Genomic DNA, 16,036 nt, shown 5'->3' with positions numbered 1-16,036 from the left:
TGAATCCAGATTTTATTAGTCATTTTTCTTGGTACATAATATAAAATCTCATCTAATTATTAGAATCAGCTTCCAAAAGAATGCACTTTTCTCCACTTTTAATATGAGGAACTAATGCTAGAAGAGATTGAGAAACTTTTTAGGGGATAGAGACATAGCACAGCAGGTATGGGGCATGTCTTTTACATGGCTGACCCTGATTGGATTCCAACACCTGGGCCATGCCAGGGATGAGCCCTGAGCACAAAACCCACATTAAGCTCTAAGCACTACTGGGTGTACCTTCCCTACACCCCCATCCCCCCCCAAAAAAAAAAGTTTTTGAGAAGGTAAAGAAATAAGCTGATGTTTGTCAAACTTTCCATTGTATAACGGGTACATTTTGGAACCTAACCTCCTGCAATAATGAAATAAAATACTGTATGCCATAGATACTCAGGATTTTATGAATACTTTTAAATAGTTTTACCACATAAAGAAATGCTAGCTATGTGGCTAAAATGATAAAACATTTGCCTTGCACAAGGCCAACATGGATTTAATCTCAGCATCCTTATGGTCCTCTGAGCCTCTCAGGAGTGATTTCAGAGTGCAGAGCCAGGAGTAATCACTGAGCACTGTTGAGTGTGACTCCAAAACAAAACAAACAAAATTAAGTAAAATAAATTTTAAAAAGTTGTAAGGTGATGAAGTATTAGCTAAAATTCAAGATATTGGTATATATATATAAGTGTAACAAATCATCAGCTATACACTTATAACTTTTATAGTGTTGGGGTCTGAGAAACAGTATAGGGTTAAGGTACTTGCCTTGAATGTAGCTGAACCTGACTCCATCTCTATCACAAAATATAGTCCCCCAGCAACACAACACAGGCACATCTGATTATGTTGTTATCCAGTGCACAGGACAACTATTGCATTCTATGTGTATTAATTTATTTATATCAAGGTGAGTGTTTATAATTTCTTCACTTAAATGACATTTCCAGGAAAAATATAACGTCTTGTGCACTCTCATTCCAAAATTTAAGACAAATATTGACAAAATGCTGAAATGAAGAATGTTTAGTAAATAATTGAATGATAGTTAACTATATTGTTTTTTACATGCCTTTCTCAAATCTATTTCATAGGTGTACCTTTTAAATAATATAAGAAGAAATTATACTTAGCTTGCTAAGCAACTACTGGAAAAGAAAAAATTATGCAATACCTTTTTAACATAGATCTCACCTATACCACTGGTGAGAGACCACTTCAAATATGTATTTGAAAACAATAGACATCTATATTGATTTCCCAAGGTTCTGGGAAGGCAAAGAATTGTAGCAAATGTAGTGACTTGACAAAAATGTATTATTTCACATTTCTGTAAGACAAAACCTGAAATCAGGCTATTGAGTTAAAAATAATGTGTTACCAGGGACTTATTTCTTTCTGAGATTCTAAACAGAAGTCCAAGTTCTGGGACTATTGATATACTATAACTTGTATCTGTATCATCCCAACATCTATTTTCATGTTCCAGTAGTCCATTCCTTCTCTTTTTCATTTTGTTTGTTTTTTACTTCAACACCATGATTTACAGCATTGTTCATACAATAGTTGTTTCGGGAATTAAATGTTCCACACCAAACCCACCACCAGTATAACCTTCTTCAACATCAATATCCCCAATTTCCCACCCACCCCCTAAGCATGTTCCTTTAGCAGTCACAAACATTTAATTTATACTGCTTGTTACAACAAAATGACAAATAGAATTATAAAAAAATAAATCTATGTGAAACAATTCCCCAGATCATATTTCCAACCCAGGGTGAATGGGTCTGAAGCAGGTAACTGTGAAGAATTAATAAACCAATCCATTCAGGAGAGAATCATGGAGTCAGTGACTTCTCACCTCATGGTCTCTCTCTGCCTGCCAAGCCAAACTGACACCTCTTTATTTTTCCAGTACAAATTCAACCAGAAGGGGCAAAGTCGAGTGAGACAAAGTACCTACTCAGGTGGACTTTTATAAGTTAATGGGCTAGGTGAAAAGAGAGAGGAAATTGGGGAAATGCCTTTGTTTTGGGTAAAAGCAGGGTGTCATCTAACAGATTAACAAAAGAAAATTTGTGATAATTATTATATCTCACAATAGTGCTGTTAAAATTATTGTCTGAGTATATACTGAGCTGGTTGATGTTAACTGAAGCTTCTGTATTATTGTTTCTGCTCATTGAGCATAATGGGTTTATTATTATGGGCAACTTCCCCATAAAATCGGCAGTACTCTGATTGGGCTGTCAAAACTATGAAATTTGAAGATGCAGTGGCAATGAAGCTGCAGACTTCAGGAGCAATGCATTTGGGACAATTTGGTGGCTTGACAGACTAATGAGGTTTAGTTGTGGCACTGGGCCTTTTCTATGCCAGAGGATGTCCTGTGTTAGTGGAGGCTACTAGCACTTCCAGCAGGGAAAGGAATCTGTCTTCTCACTTTCCAGAGTTCTCAGCCTGGAGACCAGTTTCTGACTATTCAGCAGCTTGATCTCTCTCTCTCTCTCTCTCTCTCTCTCTCTCTCTCTCTCTCTCTCTCTCTCTCTCTCTCTCTCTCTCTCACACACACACACACACACACTCTCTCTCTCTCTTTCCCTTTCTCTCCCCCTCTCTCCCTCTCTCCCCTTTATCCCCCCCTCTCCCTATCTCTCCCCCTCTCTCCTTCTCTCTCCCCCTCTTTCCCCCCTCTCCCTCTCTCTCCCCCTTTCTCTCACTCTTTTCCTTTCTCCCCCTCTTCCTCTTTCTCCCCCTCCTTCTCTTTCTTTCCCCTTCTCTCCCTCTCTCTTCCTCTCTCCTTTCTTCCTCACTCTTCCTCTCTCTTCCTCACTCTTCCTTCCTTCCTTCCTCTCTCTCTCTTTCTCTCTCTCTCTCTCTCTCTCTCTCTCTCTCTCTCTCTCTCTCTCACACACACACACACACACACACACACACACAGTCCCTCTCTTTTAAATAAGGGAACCTGTGACTTAGAACTCAAGAATCTAAGGTCATCTTCCTTGTCAAAATCCTAACTGTATTGTATCAGCAAACTTTCTTTGTTCTTTTAAACTTTTACACATTCCAGAGATTAGAACCTGAACAATTTGGTGGTCATTATTCAACCAAATGCCAAGTGTTCTTCCTCAATTAACTTAAAGTAATGTTGATATTCTTTCTTTGATTGAATATATCAATCTAATATCAGCAATTTGAGTAAAATTAATTTAAGGAAAAATTGATACACTTAATGGCATTTTTGCAAAGAAATAAAAAATTATAGACCAAGGATCATATCTGATTGAATTCAGCAAGAATTTTTAATTTGTATTTTACTTAAGATTATTATTTTTGTTATCTTATATCTGATTATAAGGATTTATTAATGTTATGCTACAAATAAAAAGGGCCTTTCTGTATTTTCTTAAAATCAAACAAACAAAAAATGGAAAGTTGGAGAATTTCATTCTAGTACATAAAATAATTGATAAAGATTTTTTGTTAGGGCCAGAGCAATAGTGCAGCTGGTAGGACATTTGCCTTGCATGCAGCCTACTTGGATTTAATTCCTGGCATCCCAAATAGTCCCCTGGTCCTGCCAGGAGCAATTCTGAGTGCAGAAACAAGAGTAACCCCTTAGCAGCACTGAGTTTTTCTCATTCTTTTCAGATCCAAGAATTTTTCTTCTTATTTTTGAATGCAAGAGCTCTTACATGATTAAGAAAAAAAATGGTCCAGGTATTCAAAGATATAGCTCAAACAGAATCCCTGCATTTGATTCTCAACACCACATAGGTTCCTTAGCACCACAGAAGATATTTTTGAGAATTGAGTCAAGAGAAAAGTGTGAGAAAGAAAGGAAGGAAGGAAGAAAGGAATGATGGAAGGAAGGAAGGAAGGAAGGAAGGAAGGAAGGAAGGAAGGAAGGAAGGAAGGAAGGAAGGAAGGAAGGAAGGAAGGAAGGAAGGAAGGAAGGAAGGAAGGAAGGATAGAAGGAAGGAAGGATAGAAGGAAGGAAGGATAGAAGGAAGGAAGGAAGGATAGATAGAAGGAAGGAAGGAAGGTGATGGAAATATAAAGGAAAGAAGAAAGGAAGGGAGGAAGATGAAGGAAGAAAGGGAGGAATAAAGAAAAGAATGAAGATGGAAGGGAGGAATGGAGGAAATATGGAAGGAAGAAAAGAAGAAAATGAAGGGAGGGAGGGAAGAATGGGGAGAGGGAGATAAAAACAAGAGAACAAGAAACAAGGAAAGAAACAAGGGAAGAAAGAAAAGAAAGAGAAAAGAAAGAAAAAGAAAAGAAAGAAAGAAAGAAAGAAAGAAAGAAGAAAAAGAGAAAGAAAGAAAGAAAGAAAGAAGAAAGAGAAAGAAAGAAAGAAAAAAAAAGAAAGAAAAAGAAGAAGAAAAAGAAAGAAAGAAAGAAAGAGAAAGAAAGAGAAAGAAAGAAAAAGAAAAAGAAAGAGAAAGAAAGAAAGAAAGAAGAAAGAAGAGAAAGAAAGAAAGAAAGAAAGAAGAAAGAAAGAAAAGAAAGAAAAAAGAAAGAAAAAAGAAAGAAAAAGAAGAAAGAAAAAGAAAGAAAGAAAGAAAGAAAGAAAGAAAGAAAGAAAGAAAGAAAAGAAAGAAAGAAAGAAAGAAAGAAAGAAAGAAGAAAGAAGAAAGAAAGAAAGAAAGAAAGAAAGAAAAGAAAGAAAGAAGAAAGAAAGAAAAAGAAAGAAAGAAAGAAAGAAAGAAAAGAAAGAAAGAAAAGAAAGAAAGAAAGAGAAGAAAGAAAGAAAGAAAAAAGGGAAGGATGAAGAGCAGGAGGGGAAAAGGTGGGGATAAGAAGAGAGAGTAAGGAACAGAATGATAGGGAAACATTTGCTAGAGTGGGCCCCAGTGTGAATTCATAAGAAATGACCAAAATGTTTAAGTTTCCGTTCTAGACTGTGACTCATTATCATTTCCATAAAAATAAAAAGTGAAGGCCATCATCTGATTAAGATCTTTTGGAATGTTTTTCATGAATCTACACAGCTCAGTCAGCTCTTTGAGAAATACTAAACAAGTTGGAGAGGTTCTTATGCCCTTAAAGTTCAGATAATTTGTAGGAAATAAACTTTACCTTTTAAATAAAAATGTGACCCTTCTTTCAATTTAAGGATGTCGGACTAGGGACCTGAGCGATGGCACACAGTAGGGTGTTTGCCTTTCACGTGGCTGACCCAAGAGGAGTTCATTAGATACCCAGCATCCCATATAGTCCCCCAAACCAGGGGCGGTTTCAGAGTGTATAGCCAGAAGTAGCCCCTGAGGGTCAGCAGGTGTGGCCCAAACACCAAAACAAACAAATAAAAAAAGAATGTCAGACTAAATACTTTAAAAGTTTATTTTTAGCAAAACAATAATACTAATTTTTTTTAGAATTAGTATACATCAACACTTTTCAAATAACAATAGCTCTCTAGAAGAAAACTAAATTGAAGTGTGTGGGCACCCTCTCTCACCCCTACCTTTCATACCTTTGTACTTCCGGAACCCTGGTAGCCAAAACCATGCCCACAAACTCATGTCTGCACCTGGCAAGGTCTTTTGATTCACTCTGTTTTCAAAAGAAATGTAAACCAAGCTGAGAGAATTATATTACACCTGCTGTGAAGCTGAAAGCTAACAACTAGGGACAGAAAGAGTGGGCTTTTCTTCCTCCCCCCCTTTCTTCTTTACCCCTTCATATATCACAATGATATAAGGCTATAAGCCATGCCTGCTGTACCCATCACCCACCATCACTGCTTCACCAATGGTTCAATTTTACCACTCCTATCTAGCTCTCTTTCAAGACACCAATCTGACCAAAACTCCAGGTATGCTGGTATTCACTCTGATATCTCCAGGACTTTTATGGATGGGGTGTAGGTACTAACTCCTCCCCACCTTCTCACACTTCTGGAAAATCTGACAGCCAAAAACATGGCCCACAAAAGCCACACTATCAGCAATAGTGTTTGGAATTCCTGGACTGTACAGCCACATTGGTAGCAAAGCAATAACTGCATTTTTGTTTAATACTGTCATCCCTGTAGGAAAACACCAATTTAAAAGCCAATGTGTATCTAAAGACACCTACTATTCAGAAACAAATGAAGTAACAGAATGGTCAACTAATAACAAGAGCTTACTAAACCTTCCGCTAATGACTTAACGATTTATTGCAGATACAATAATTTTCACAAATTTTCTTGTGGCTGCACTTCCAGGAGTTTTTTCTTTTTCTCTTCCTATTTTTTCTCTTTTCAATTTTATTTAATAATTTTGCTCCCATTTATCTAAAAGTAACTGTATTATGATCAACTATATTATGTGATACATGCTCTTTAAATACATTTTAAAAAATATATACACTCCTTTCTTTATACCTAATTGTTGCTGATAAACTAGGATACTGTGTGTTCTGAGCTGTAAAATCAAGCTGTAGCTATCAGTTCCCCAATCATCTGACGTGTTTAGTGTCTGCATATTTTCAAGATAGTACACATTATTACAGACTGTTCATTACTGATTATATTACTTGTTCTTTTAACTGTGTGTCAATTTCTGAATACAACCATTATGAGCAAAATTCCTGGATGTCTGTGCATTTCATTATTCCTAAGCTTTTTAGTAGAAATGTCACAGAGATCAAAAATATTTTCAACATGTTGTTCATATTTCTGATTACAAACTCAAACAAACTTGAAAAACTGAAGTAATAAATAATATTGAACATTTTCCCTGAACTCACTTTCACTTTCTCAACATTGAACAATTTTAAGATTTATTAAGACATAAAGGATAAGATTATTTTTTCTGGGATCAAACCACATTGTTCTGATTAGATCCTCAGGGCCCTGAGCACTGCCAAGAGTTTTTTCTGAGCACAAAGCCAGGAATAAACCCTCACCACAGCTGCTTTGGTCACAAAATATTCCAAGTGAATTGATACTACTTTGACAGTCAGAAAGCATCAGAACAGGGAAAGTTTGATGAATTGTGATAATTTACAGTTAAGTCCTTTCTCAACCGTTTGAGCTCACCTTTCCTCCTTTCTACTAATGGGCCTTTACATAGCCTGATAATTAACATTTACCTATTTATTAATCTTGTATATGAAATAAAATGTGATAATATGTACATTAATAAAACAGTATGTTTTTACTAATTTGGGGATTTTGTGTGTGTGTCACATCAAGTACTAAGAATATCAGTTAGTGACCAGTGATTATTTTGAGTATTTAAATGAAAGAGTTTAGATTTCTGAACATTTTTTAATCATTTCATGTCTGTACACATTAGTATATATTAAAACTTGCATCGACTGATGCATCAGAAGTAAAAAATATCTCAGAAAAATATTTTGTAAGGATTAAATTTTTAAATAAAACCAATTATCTTATATCCTAAGAGTCCAGATTTGCTTTATATCATTGAATATTTTATCTGAGATCTTTTTTTGAATACAACTTTTACTGAAAACATCACTTCATCTTCTCTGATCTTTCATAGCTCTTAGAACCAATGTTCATAAATTAAGGTATTGCACTTTAATTACACACTATTAAAATGTTTCTATATCAATGATAATTTCCTGCTAAACACCATTTCATTTTCTTAGTCTATTAATCATAGATTATTTCAAATACTCATATAAGTAGATTCATACAATAATTGGATTTTTCCACAAGAATTATTCCACTTAACAAGATAAATTTATGGTATATACATCACATATTTGCATGCCCTTTTTGTCTGAAGGACACTTCATTTTATTTATATATTCAATGGTATTTTATTGTGTCGTCAGGATATATTAATCAGATATCCTGTTTAAGCTATTCTATTCTATTCTACCATTTGGTGTAGCATTGAAAGACACATTATAACCACTTATATTTAACACATAATTATCAGATGATAATAAAGCACTTTTACATCTGATAAAAAGATGCAGTAAGTTCTGCTTTTGATTTTTTACCTTTATATTATTAATATAAACTAAATGAATAAGTCATTAGATGGGCTCCTTTATATTAGGTTTGGGACTGTTTGTGGGGCAAACTGAGGTTGCATTGATTCCTAAATAACTTGAACAGAAATATATGAACAACTGCTAATTATCTATAGATATTCATTTTCTTCAATCCAATTCATAATAAAATCATCAGCATTCTAGGCATAGAACTAAAAGACTATGCTTTCCACCCTACTTTAATATCAAAGAGAGGTGACTAAATTATGCATAGTTTTCTTTTATTAGAAGTCTTGTATTAGGCAATTAAAATTTGGCTGGAATGTTCTAAAATAATTTCTTTGTGGTTACAAATAAATTCATAGTTAGGTTTCAGTCATAAAATGTACATCCTACTTCACCAGTACAACTTTCCTGCCAACAATGTCCCCCATTTCCTTCCTTTCTACTCCAAATTGTCTTGAGAATAAGCATTCTCTCTCTCTCTCTCTCTCTCTCTCTCTCTCTCTCTCTCTCTCTCTCTCTCTCTCTCTCTCTCTCTCTCTCTCTCTCTCTCTCACACACACACACACACATCATTATTACGGTAGTTCTTAGAGTAGTTATTTCTCTAACTGAACTCACCACTTTTTGTGTAAGCTTCATATTATAGGGTTGACCTTCTGATCTTCATCTCTATTGACTCTGAGTATTATTATTATTATTATTATTATTATTATCATTATTATTCTTACTATCCTTTATTTTTCTTAATTCCCACAGATCAGTGAGGCTATTCTATGTCGTTCTTTCTCCCTATGACTCATTTCACTCAGCATAATAGTTTCCATGTCCATCCATGAACAGGCAAATTTCATGACTTCATTTTTCCTAACAGCTGCATAGTATTCCATTGTGTATATGTACCACAGTTTCAATTGCAGGTGTCCCATATGGTCCCCAAAGTCAGGAGTGCATAGCCAGGAGTAACCCCTGAGCATCACTAAGTGTGACCCAAAGACAAAACAAACAAACAAAAAAGAGTGAGGGAATGCCTAACCGATTAATTTTCAGTATTTTGAATTTTTTAAATATTGTGGTAGCCTATTCATATACTGTATTAAAATTAATAATAAAAATATAGATCACATCTCCTTTCAGGGGATGGATCCTGGCTGGCCAGGCTGGGGAATCAGGTTGGCAGATGGATTAAAGTGTTAAAAATTTGAAAAAAAATATAGAATAAGGATTAAGGATATAGCTCCTTGAGAGTATACATGCCTTGCATATGTGAAATCCTGGATTTGAATTTTAGCTATCAAGTGCAGCACACATTTAATAGTATAATAGTGGAGAATTGTTTTGTTTTGTTTTGGGGCCACATTTGGAGGTGCCCAAAGATTATTAGTGACTCTATTCTAGTTGTTGCTGTTGTTTGGACCACCTCTTGATTCTGTATTCAGGAATCACTCTTGGTATATTCAGTGATGCCAGAGATCCAACTCAGCTCAATTATGTGCAAGGCAAATGTCCTAACCTCTGTACTATCTCTCTGGCATCTTATTCTCGACATCTGAACTCAAGACTCCTAGCAATTCTCATATGTGCTGCATATGAGATATCAAACTCAGTTTGACCATGTGTAAGGCAAGCTCCATACCTGAAGTAGTAAGTCTGACCCCTGAAGAATTTTATAATCATAACCATATTAAGCTCTAAACATTTCTACTTTATTTTATGTTAATGAACTTAATCTCAATCTTTGAATTTTGTACTTATTCTACAACCTGACAATAATAAATGCATATGTTTATTATTCAAATAATTTACATAAAGGAAACAGTAAAAAAATGGTTATATGATCCAAAGAATCTTATAACACTAATTCTGTTTCATATGTTAATTGTACTTGTTTCCCTAATCTAGATCTGTAAATTTAAAAAATATTAAAATGGAGGAGCCAAAGACATAGCACAGCAGTAGGGCATTTGCCTTGCAGGCAGCCAACCCAGGAGGAACCTGGTTCAATTCTCAGTATCCATATGGTCCCTCAACCTGCCAGGGGCAATTTCTGAGTGCAGAACCAGGAGTAAGCCCTGAGTGCCACTGGGTGTGGCCCAAAGACCAATCAATCAGTCAATCAATAAAATTAAGTGTTTTGTTTTAAAAATAACTTTAGAAATAAAAGATTTAAATGAACTCTTTAATCAATAGTCTTCTATTAAAATGAAAAATATCTTAGTGGCCTGTATGTATTTGTCTGAAAGAATTCTAGTTATTTATTTTAACAATAAATTTATCAAGACATTAAATACTGCTGTTGGGTTCTCATCTATAGGTTTTGTCCTCTCTGGAGGACTTGGAAATTTGCTAGGATTTCTCTCCATATCCCCAACTGCTGGTGTCTTCCTTAGTTACCCCAATGTTCTTTCCACTGGGTTTGTTGGAATGCTGGAGTTTCGGTTTTTTTTTTTTTTTATGTAGTTTGTTTAATTGTGTAAAAGGTGTTTGGAGGGGGCCAGAGTGATAGCACAGCGGTAGTAGATTTGCCTTGCACTTGGCCAATACAGGACAGACCCCGGTTTGATCCCAATGTCCCATAGGGTTCTCCAGCCTGCCAGGAGTGATTTCTGAGCCCAGAGCCAGGAGTAATCCCTGAGTGCCGCTGGGTGTAGCCCCAAAACAAAACAAAACAAAACAAACAAACAAACAAAAAGGGTGGTTGGAGGGTTTATTTATTCTAGCTAAGCAAGCTTGCCCAAGTATAAAAGAAGTGTTGTACACTAGTTGATGGGTTGTTCTTCTGGTTTTTGAACTATATATTTTCTGTGTGAGCTTGGGGCTTTTTGTGATGGCGGCTGGGAGTTCTCGTGGCCCTAAGGGAGGAGCTGATTTGCCCACCCTGAATTCACGAGGTGACCTTAGGGTCCCTGCCCACCACCCCTACTGAGCTAGCTTCTGCGAGGACAGGGTTTGGGGGATTGGAGCTATTCTCACCAGCCTTTCTGTCTGAGCATCATTTGTGATGGCCGCTGGGAGTTCCTTAACAATAAATCCTTAACAGAAGTCATATATATATATAAAAGATTTGGTGATTATAGAGATGTGCTTGTTAACGGAGTACTTACATGGGTTAATGATAGAAGTTTGTGATAAGTATCTCTAATTTTATAATTGTTTTATAGCATGTGCTCTGTAGAGATGATTTTGCTTGTGGGAGAAAAGTTTTTTTTTTATATAATTTTTTATTTTGATCATAGTGGTTTACATGTTGACAATAATATTTTAGTTAAATATTTACATAACATCAGGGGGGATTCCCATCACCAAATTGTCTTCCCTTCACCTCTGTTTTTGTCCTATCTCCCATATGCACTTCCTTCACCCCCAGGGCTGCTAGAATATGTGGTCCCCTATGTACCTATCCTACCACCTAGTAGTCTTGCATCTGATTGGTCTAGGTGTCCTCCCTAATTTCCCCCTCTAACTGGGAGGTAGGCCTAGATAATTAAGTTTGCGTGGTTTGGTCTGAAGAAGAGAAAAGTAGTAAACTGGGGTAAAAGTCTAATACTCCAGAAGTGGGCAGATTCCTTCTAGAGGTTCTCATCATCGATTTGGGGGGCGATGGAGAAAAAAGAAAATGAAACATCCCATCAGTACAAAACAAAACAAAACAAAAAGTGTCCATTATCCAGTGAGGACTCCAACAATAATGGTAAGCACCACACATGCACAAAACAAAAACAAAAACAAAAAAAACAAACAGTGTAGGTGTGGGAGAAAAGTTTTAAATGATATCCACTCTGTTAATTTAGGATGAAATTTCCCAGTTCTGTCCATCCTAAGAAATTTTTGACATTAATGAACCACACTGTAACCACTTTTATGATATAATGATGTGCATGTTCCCCAATATTCTTGTTGACATTTTCCGTCTAAGCAACCATAATTGTAACTCTTAATCTTATATCCTTGCTATACCATAGCCCCAAGTCCATTGTTGTACTTGGAATCATGGTGTAAGTGCACATTCACAATGCTACTGCTAAATGGTGAGCATGAATCAGAAGGAAGACTGTAGAAATGCCTTACAAAATGGCTGTGCCCTTTGATGTCTGGACTCAGTTCACTGGTGAATAAAGTCCCCTGTTCTTTTACCAAAGATTATCTCAGAGTGCTTGATTAAGCAAATACCAATAGTAATATATTACGAAAATAGTTAAAATTTCAGTGGCAAATTCCATATTATAGTGTCATATAGAGGTAAGTTCTCAACCTCTCCAAACCAGGATACTCAGTTTTTTAAGTGTCTAGTTTTATTTGTGATAACTATAAATACCCACTAAGTTAGTCTCTAATCTGAGTTAGACATGTCTGGGGAAAAACCAAAATAATAAAACTGGAATGTAACAACTAATACAATGGGTGGAAAAGCTACTATTCATTTTCCTGTTTATCAAATTACATTTCCTGCTCTGAACTCATTAGTACTAGATTTAGTATTGTTTCCTTAGTAAATGAAAAAATCATTCTTGAGATGGAAAATACTACTAAAAAGGTAGTGTTCTGATTAGAGCCCAGTAATTTTATTGTAAAAAGACTGGGGTTCTAATAAAACCTGGTTTTGCTAAATTTTACTTAAACATTTTTTACTAAATTTAACTTTAAAAAACCTAGTGATTATTTTAATTTTTCTAAATTTATGTTTTTAATTTGTAAGATTATTAAGATGATATAAAATAGTCTATGTAATAAGTTTCCACTGTTTCCTAGTTCTAGAGTCTTTTGAGTCTATAAATTTCAGACTATCAAAAATATTTTAAAATAATCCAACATTTAGTAACAGATTAATTTAATTTCTTATACACCTCTATAAATCAATGTTGAAGATAAATTACTAAAATAGACATAATTCCTATCCTTCTGGAGCTTCTAATTAAGTGGAAAGATAGACACTATTCTAATAATTACAATGTCAGATGGTTCATTGCTTTTGTGAAAAATGTTACCATGAAAACTATTCAAATTTTTAATATAAATAGAACTTGTCTGAAGTGCTAAAAATCATCTTTGATTAAGATATAATCATACTAACATATAAACTAATACCTAAGGGGCAAGATTAACATATAAATTGAGAAATGAAAGACAAAAGCCATGCAGATAAGTGTAAGAGGGAAGCTCAGATAGAGAAAATAAAAGGAACAAATTCTCTGCAAAGAGTTCTTGACTTATTTAAGCTGAAGAAATCAAGTGAGTACTGATGAACACAAAGGAAAAGATAGGGTGGCAAAAAAAAAAAAAAACAAGAGTGGAGATATATGCAAGCTCAGTTCATTTAGTATCTTAAAAACAAATATTTGTCCTTGGAAATATATATTTTTGTTTTTAGGTTAGGGAGATGACCACATCCACTGGTACTCAGGTTTTACTCCTGACTCTGAGCACAGGGAATCAATCCTAGAAGGAGGTTCAGGGGCCATATAAGAGATTAAACCCAGGTTTGCTACATATTAATAACCTAATTCCCTATCAACTGTACTATCACAGCAGTTTGGCAACACATATTGATGACTTTGAACACTACCATGACATATGTAATGAAATAAAATGTGTTGAAATAAAGATATGTTGTAATTACTTTTGCTTCATTGGAGATTCTTGTAGTTAGCAGGAGAACTGCTAGATTAGATGGCTATTTTTAATCAAGTTGTTATAATACAAATATGCATTTATTGATTGTTTTTACATATATAGAAGTAAGGAACTTTTAAAATTGCTATTAAATTGGATATTGGTGTTAAATAAGTATGACATATCAGAAATTATTTAATAGTTTCAACTTTTAGCAGTAACTAGATATGAAAATATACACTAAATTGAGTTTTATCAGAGAAATTAGCACTTTGGAGAAGAGAGACGAATTGTTTGGAGAAGAGAGAACAAATAGAAAAAATCAAGGTCATAAAAAAGAAGACCTATATCCAATCCTCACTCATGCTCTTCCAGAAATTCAAAGAAAAAGTAATTCTCTTAAAATGTTTCTAAGATGCAAACAATATCTTGATACTCAAATCAGCAGAGATACCACTAAAAAATAACTATATCTGGGGCTCAGGGCATAAGGCCTCTGTCTTGCACATGCTAGCATAGGACAAACCGTGGTTCAATCCCCTCACATCCCATATGGTCCCCCAAGCCAGGAGCGATATCTGAGAACATAGCCAGAAGTAACCCCTGAGCATCACCCCATGTGGCTGAAAAACAAAAACTAAAAGCAAAACAAAGCAAAAAATAAATAAAAAAATAACTATATCCATAATGAACATAAATACAAAGATAATCAAACTGAATTCAATAATATCCTGAAGACAGTTGTGATCAAATGGGATTTATCTCAGGAATGCAAGACTGATTTAATAAACATAAGTTAATCAATATAATATACCACATTAATACCAGGAAAATAATAGTTTTATATCAATAGACACATAATAAGCTTTTGACAATATCCAAGTTTCTTTCTTTTTTTTTTACATTTTTTACATTTTTTAATTTAAACTTTTCTTTTTTTAATTTGGGGTCACACCCAGTGATGCTCAGGGGTTACTCCTGGCTATGCACTCAAAAATCACTCCTGGCTTGAGGGACCATATGGGACACCAGGGGATAAAACCCAGGCAAATGTCCTACCACTGTGCTATTGCTCTGGCCCACCACCTCAGGTTCTAAGAGAATGGAATTTGTAAAAACAAAACAAAACAAAACACTGTAGTCCACTGTAGACTGTCTTTCCTTGTGTAATTTTATTATAGCATTCACGGATCTGTGGAAAAATCTCTTATTCATGGTTAATTCTCAGAAATAGACTCTGACAAGGATATTTTTTCTTTTTTTTTTTTTTTTGGTTTTTGGGCTACACCTGGAGGTGCTCAAGGGTTACTCCTGGCTTTGTGAAGCGTTCCATATTTTTAAAAAAACAAACAAACAAAAAAAACCCAACAACAACAAAAAGAAATAGCTCCTGGCAGACACTGGGGACCACATGGGACGCCCAGATTTGAACCAACCACCTTAGGTCCTGGATCAGCTGCTTGCAAGGCAAACACCACTGTGCTATCTCTCCGGCCCCTGACAAGGATTTTTAAGCAAGTCATTTATTCAAAAAGTGCCATGTTATTGACTATAAGGTATCCCTTCCCCCAATGCCTTATGTTAATCCCTACTGCGTGGTCAGACCCACCCAGACCTGAAATGGAGGGTAATTTTGAATAAAGAATAAGGAAGTTTGTGAGGGGAAGAGGATGGAGGAGAGGGTGGAGAGAAAGAGGCAGAGAGCAGGAGAAGAAGCAACAAAAAGAAACTGCTTGGAAAAGACAGCATAGAAGCCATGTGAGGAAATGCATATGGCGGATAGGACCTTGGAATAAAAGCAAGTAGGACCTTAGACTATCACAGCAAGTTGACTCCAATGAAACTTTGACTGACTGTAAATTATTTCGCTACTACTACCCTTCTTCAGACCCACTCACAGAAGGAGCTAGAGGCTCTGTGCCGAGGGAGGTCTTACCCAACACGTGGACTTTAGACTTTATATTTTATATTAAACCAACAATTGGACAATCAAGCAGAAAAAAAAATAAAGAAATGGGACCATATCAAATTAAGAAACATATTAAGAAACATCTCCACTATACAAAGATTATTACTTCTAGAATCAAAGAGATACCCACAGTTTGTAAGAAAATATTTAATCACCACTAAACTATAAAAGGTTATATAGAAAATATACTAAAACCACATATAATTTTAACAACTAAACAAATATCTGGATCAAAAAATAAAGAGAAGAGTTAAGACCTCTCATTAATGGTTGGAATATTGACTACCTCAATCTCTTTGTAAAAGAATGCGAGGTCCGGAAGCCCCCCAGGGGGGCCCGGCCAGCAGGAATTAGCTGGGAAGACTTCTCAGACAACCGCACTCCTATTTTGCTGGGTAGAAGAACAACCACACCTGTAAAAATCTGAGAGAGGTTAATAATAAAGAC

Source organism: Suncus etruscus, chromosome 9 (genome assembly GCF_024139225.1).
Source record: "Suncus etruscus isolate mSunEtr1 chromosome 9, mSunEtr1.pri.cur, whole genome shotgun sequence".
NCBI classification, from domain to species: domain Eukaryota; kingdom Metazoa; phylum Chordata; class Mammalia; order Eulipotyphla; family Soricidae; genus Suncus; species Suncus etruscus.
Note: the sequence above shows the minus strand (reverse complement) of the source record.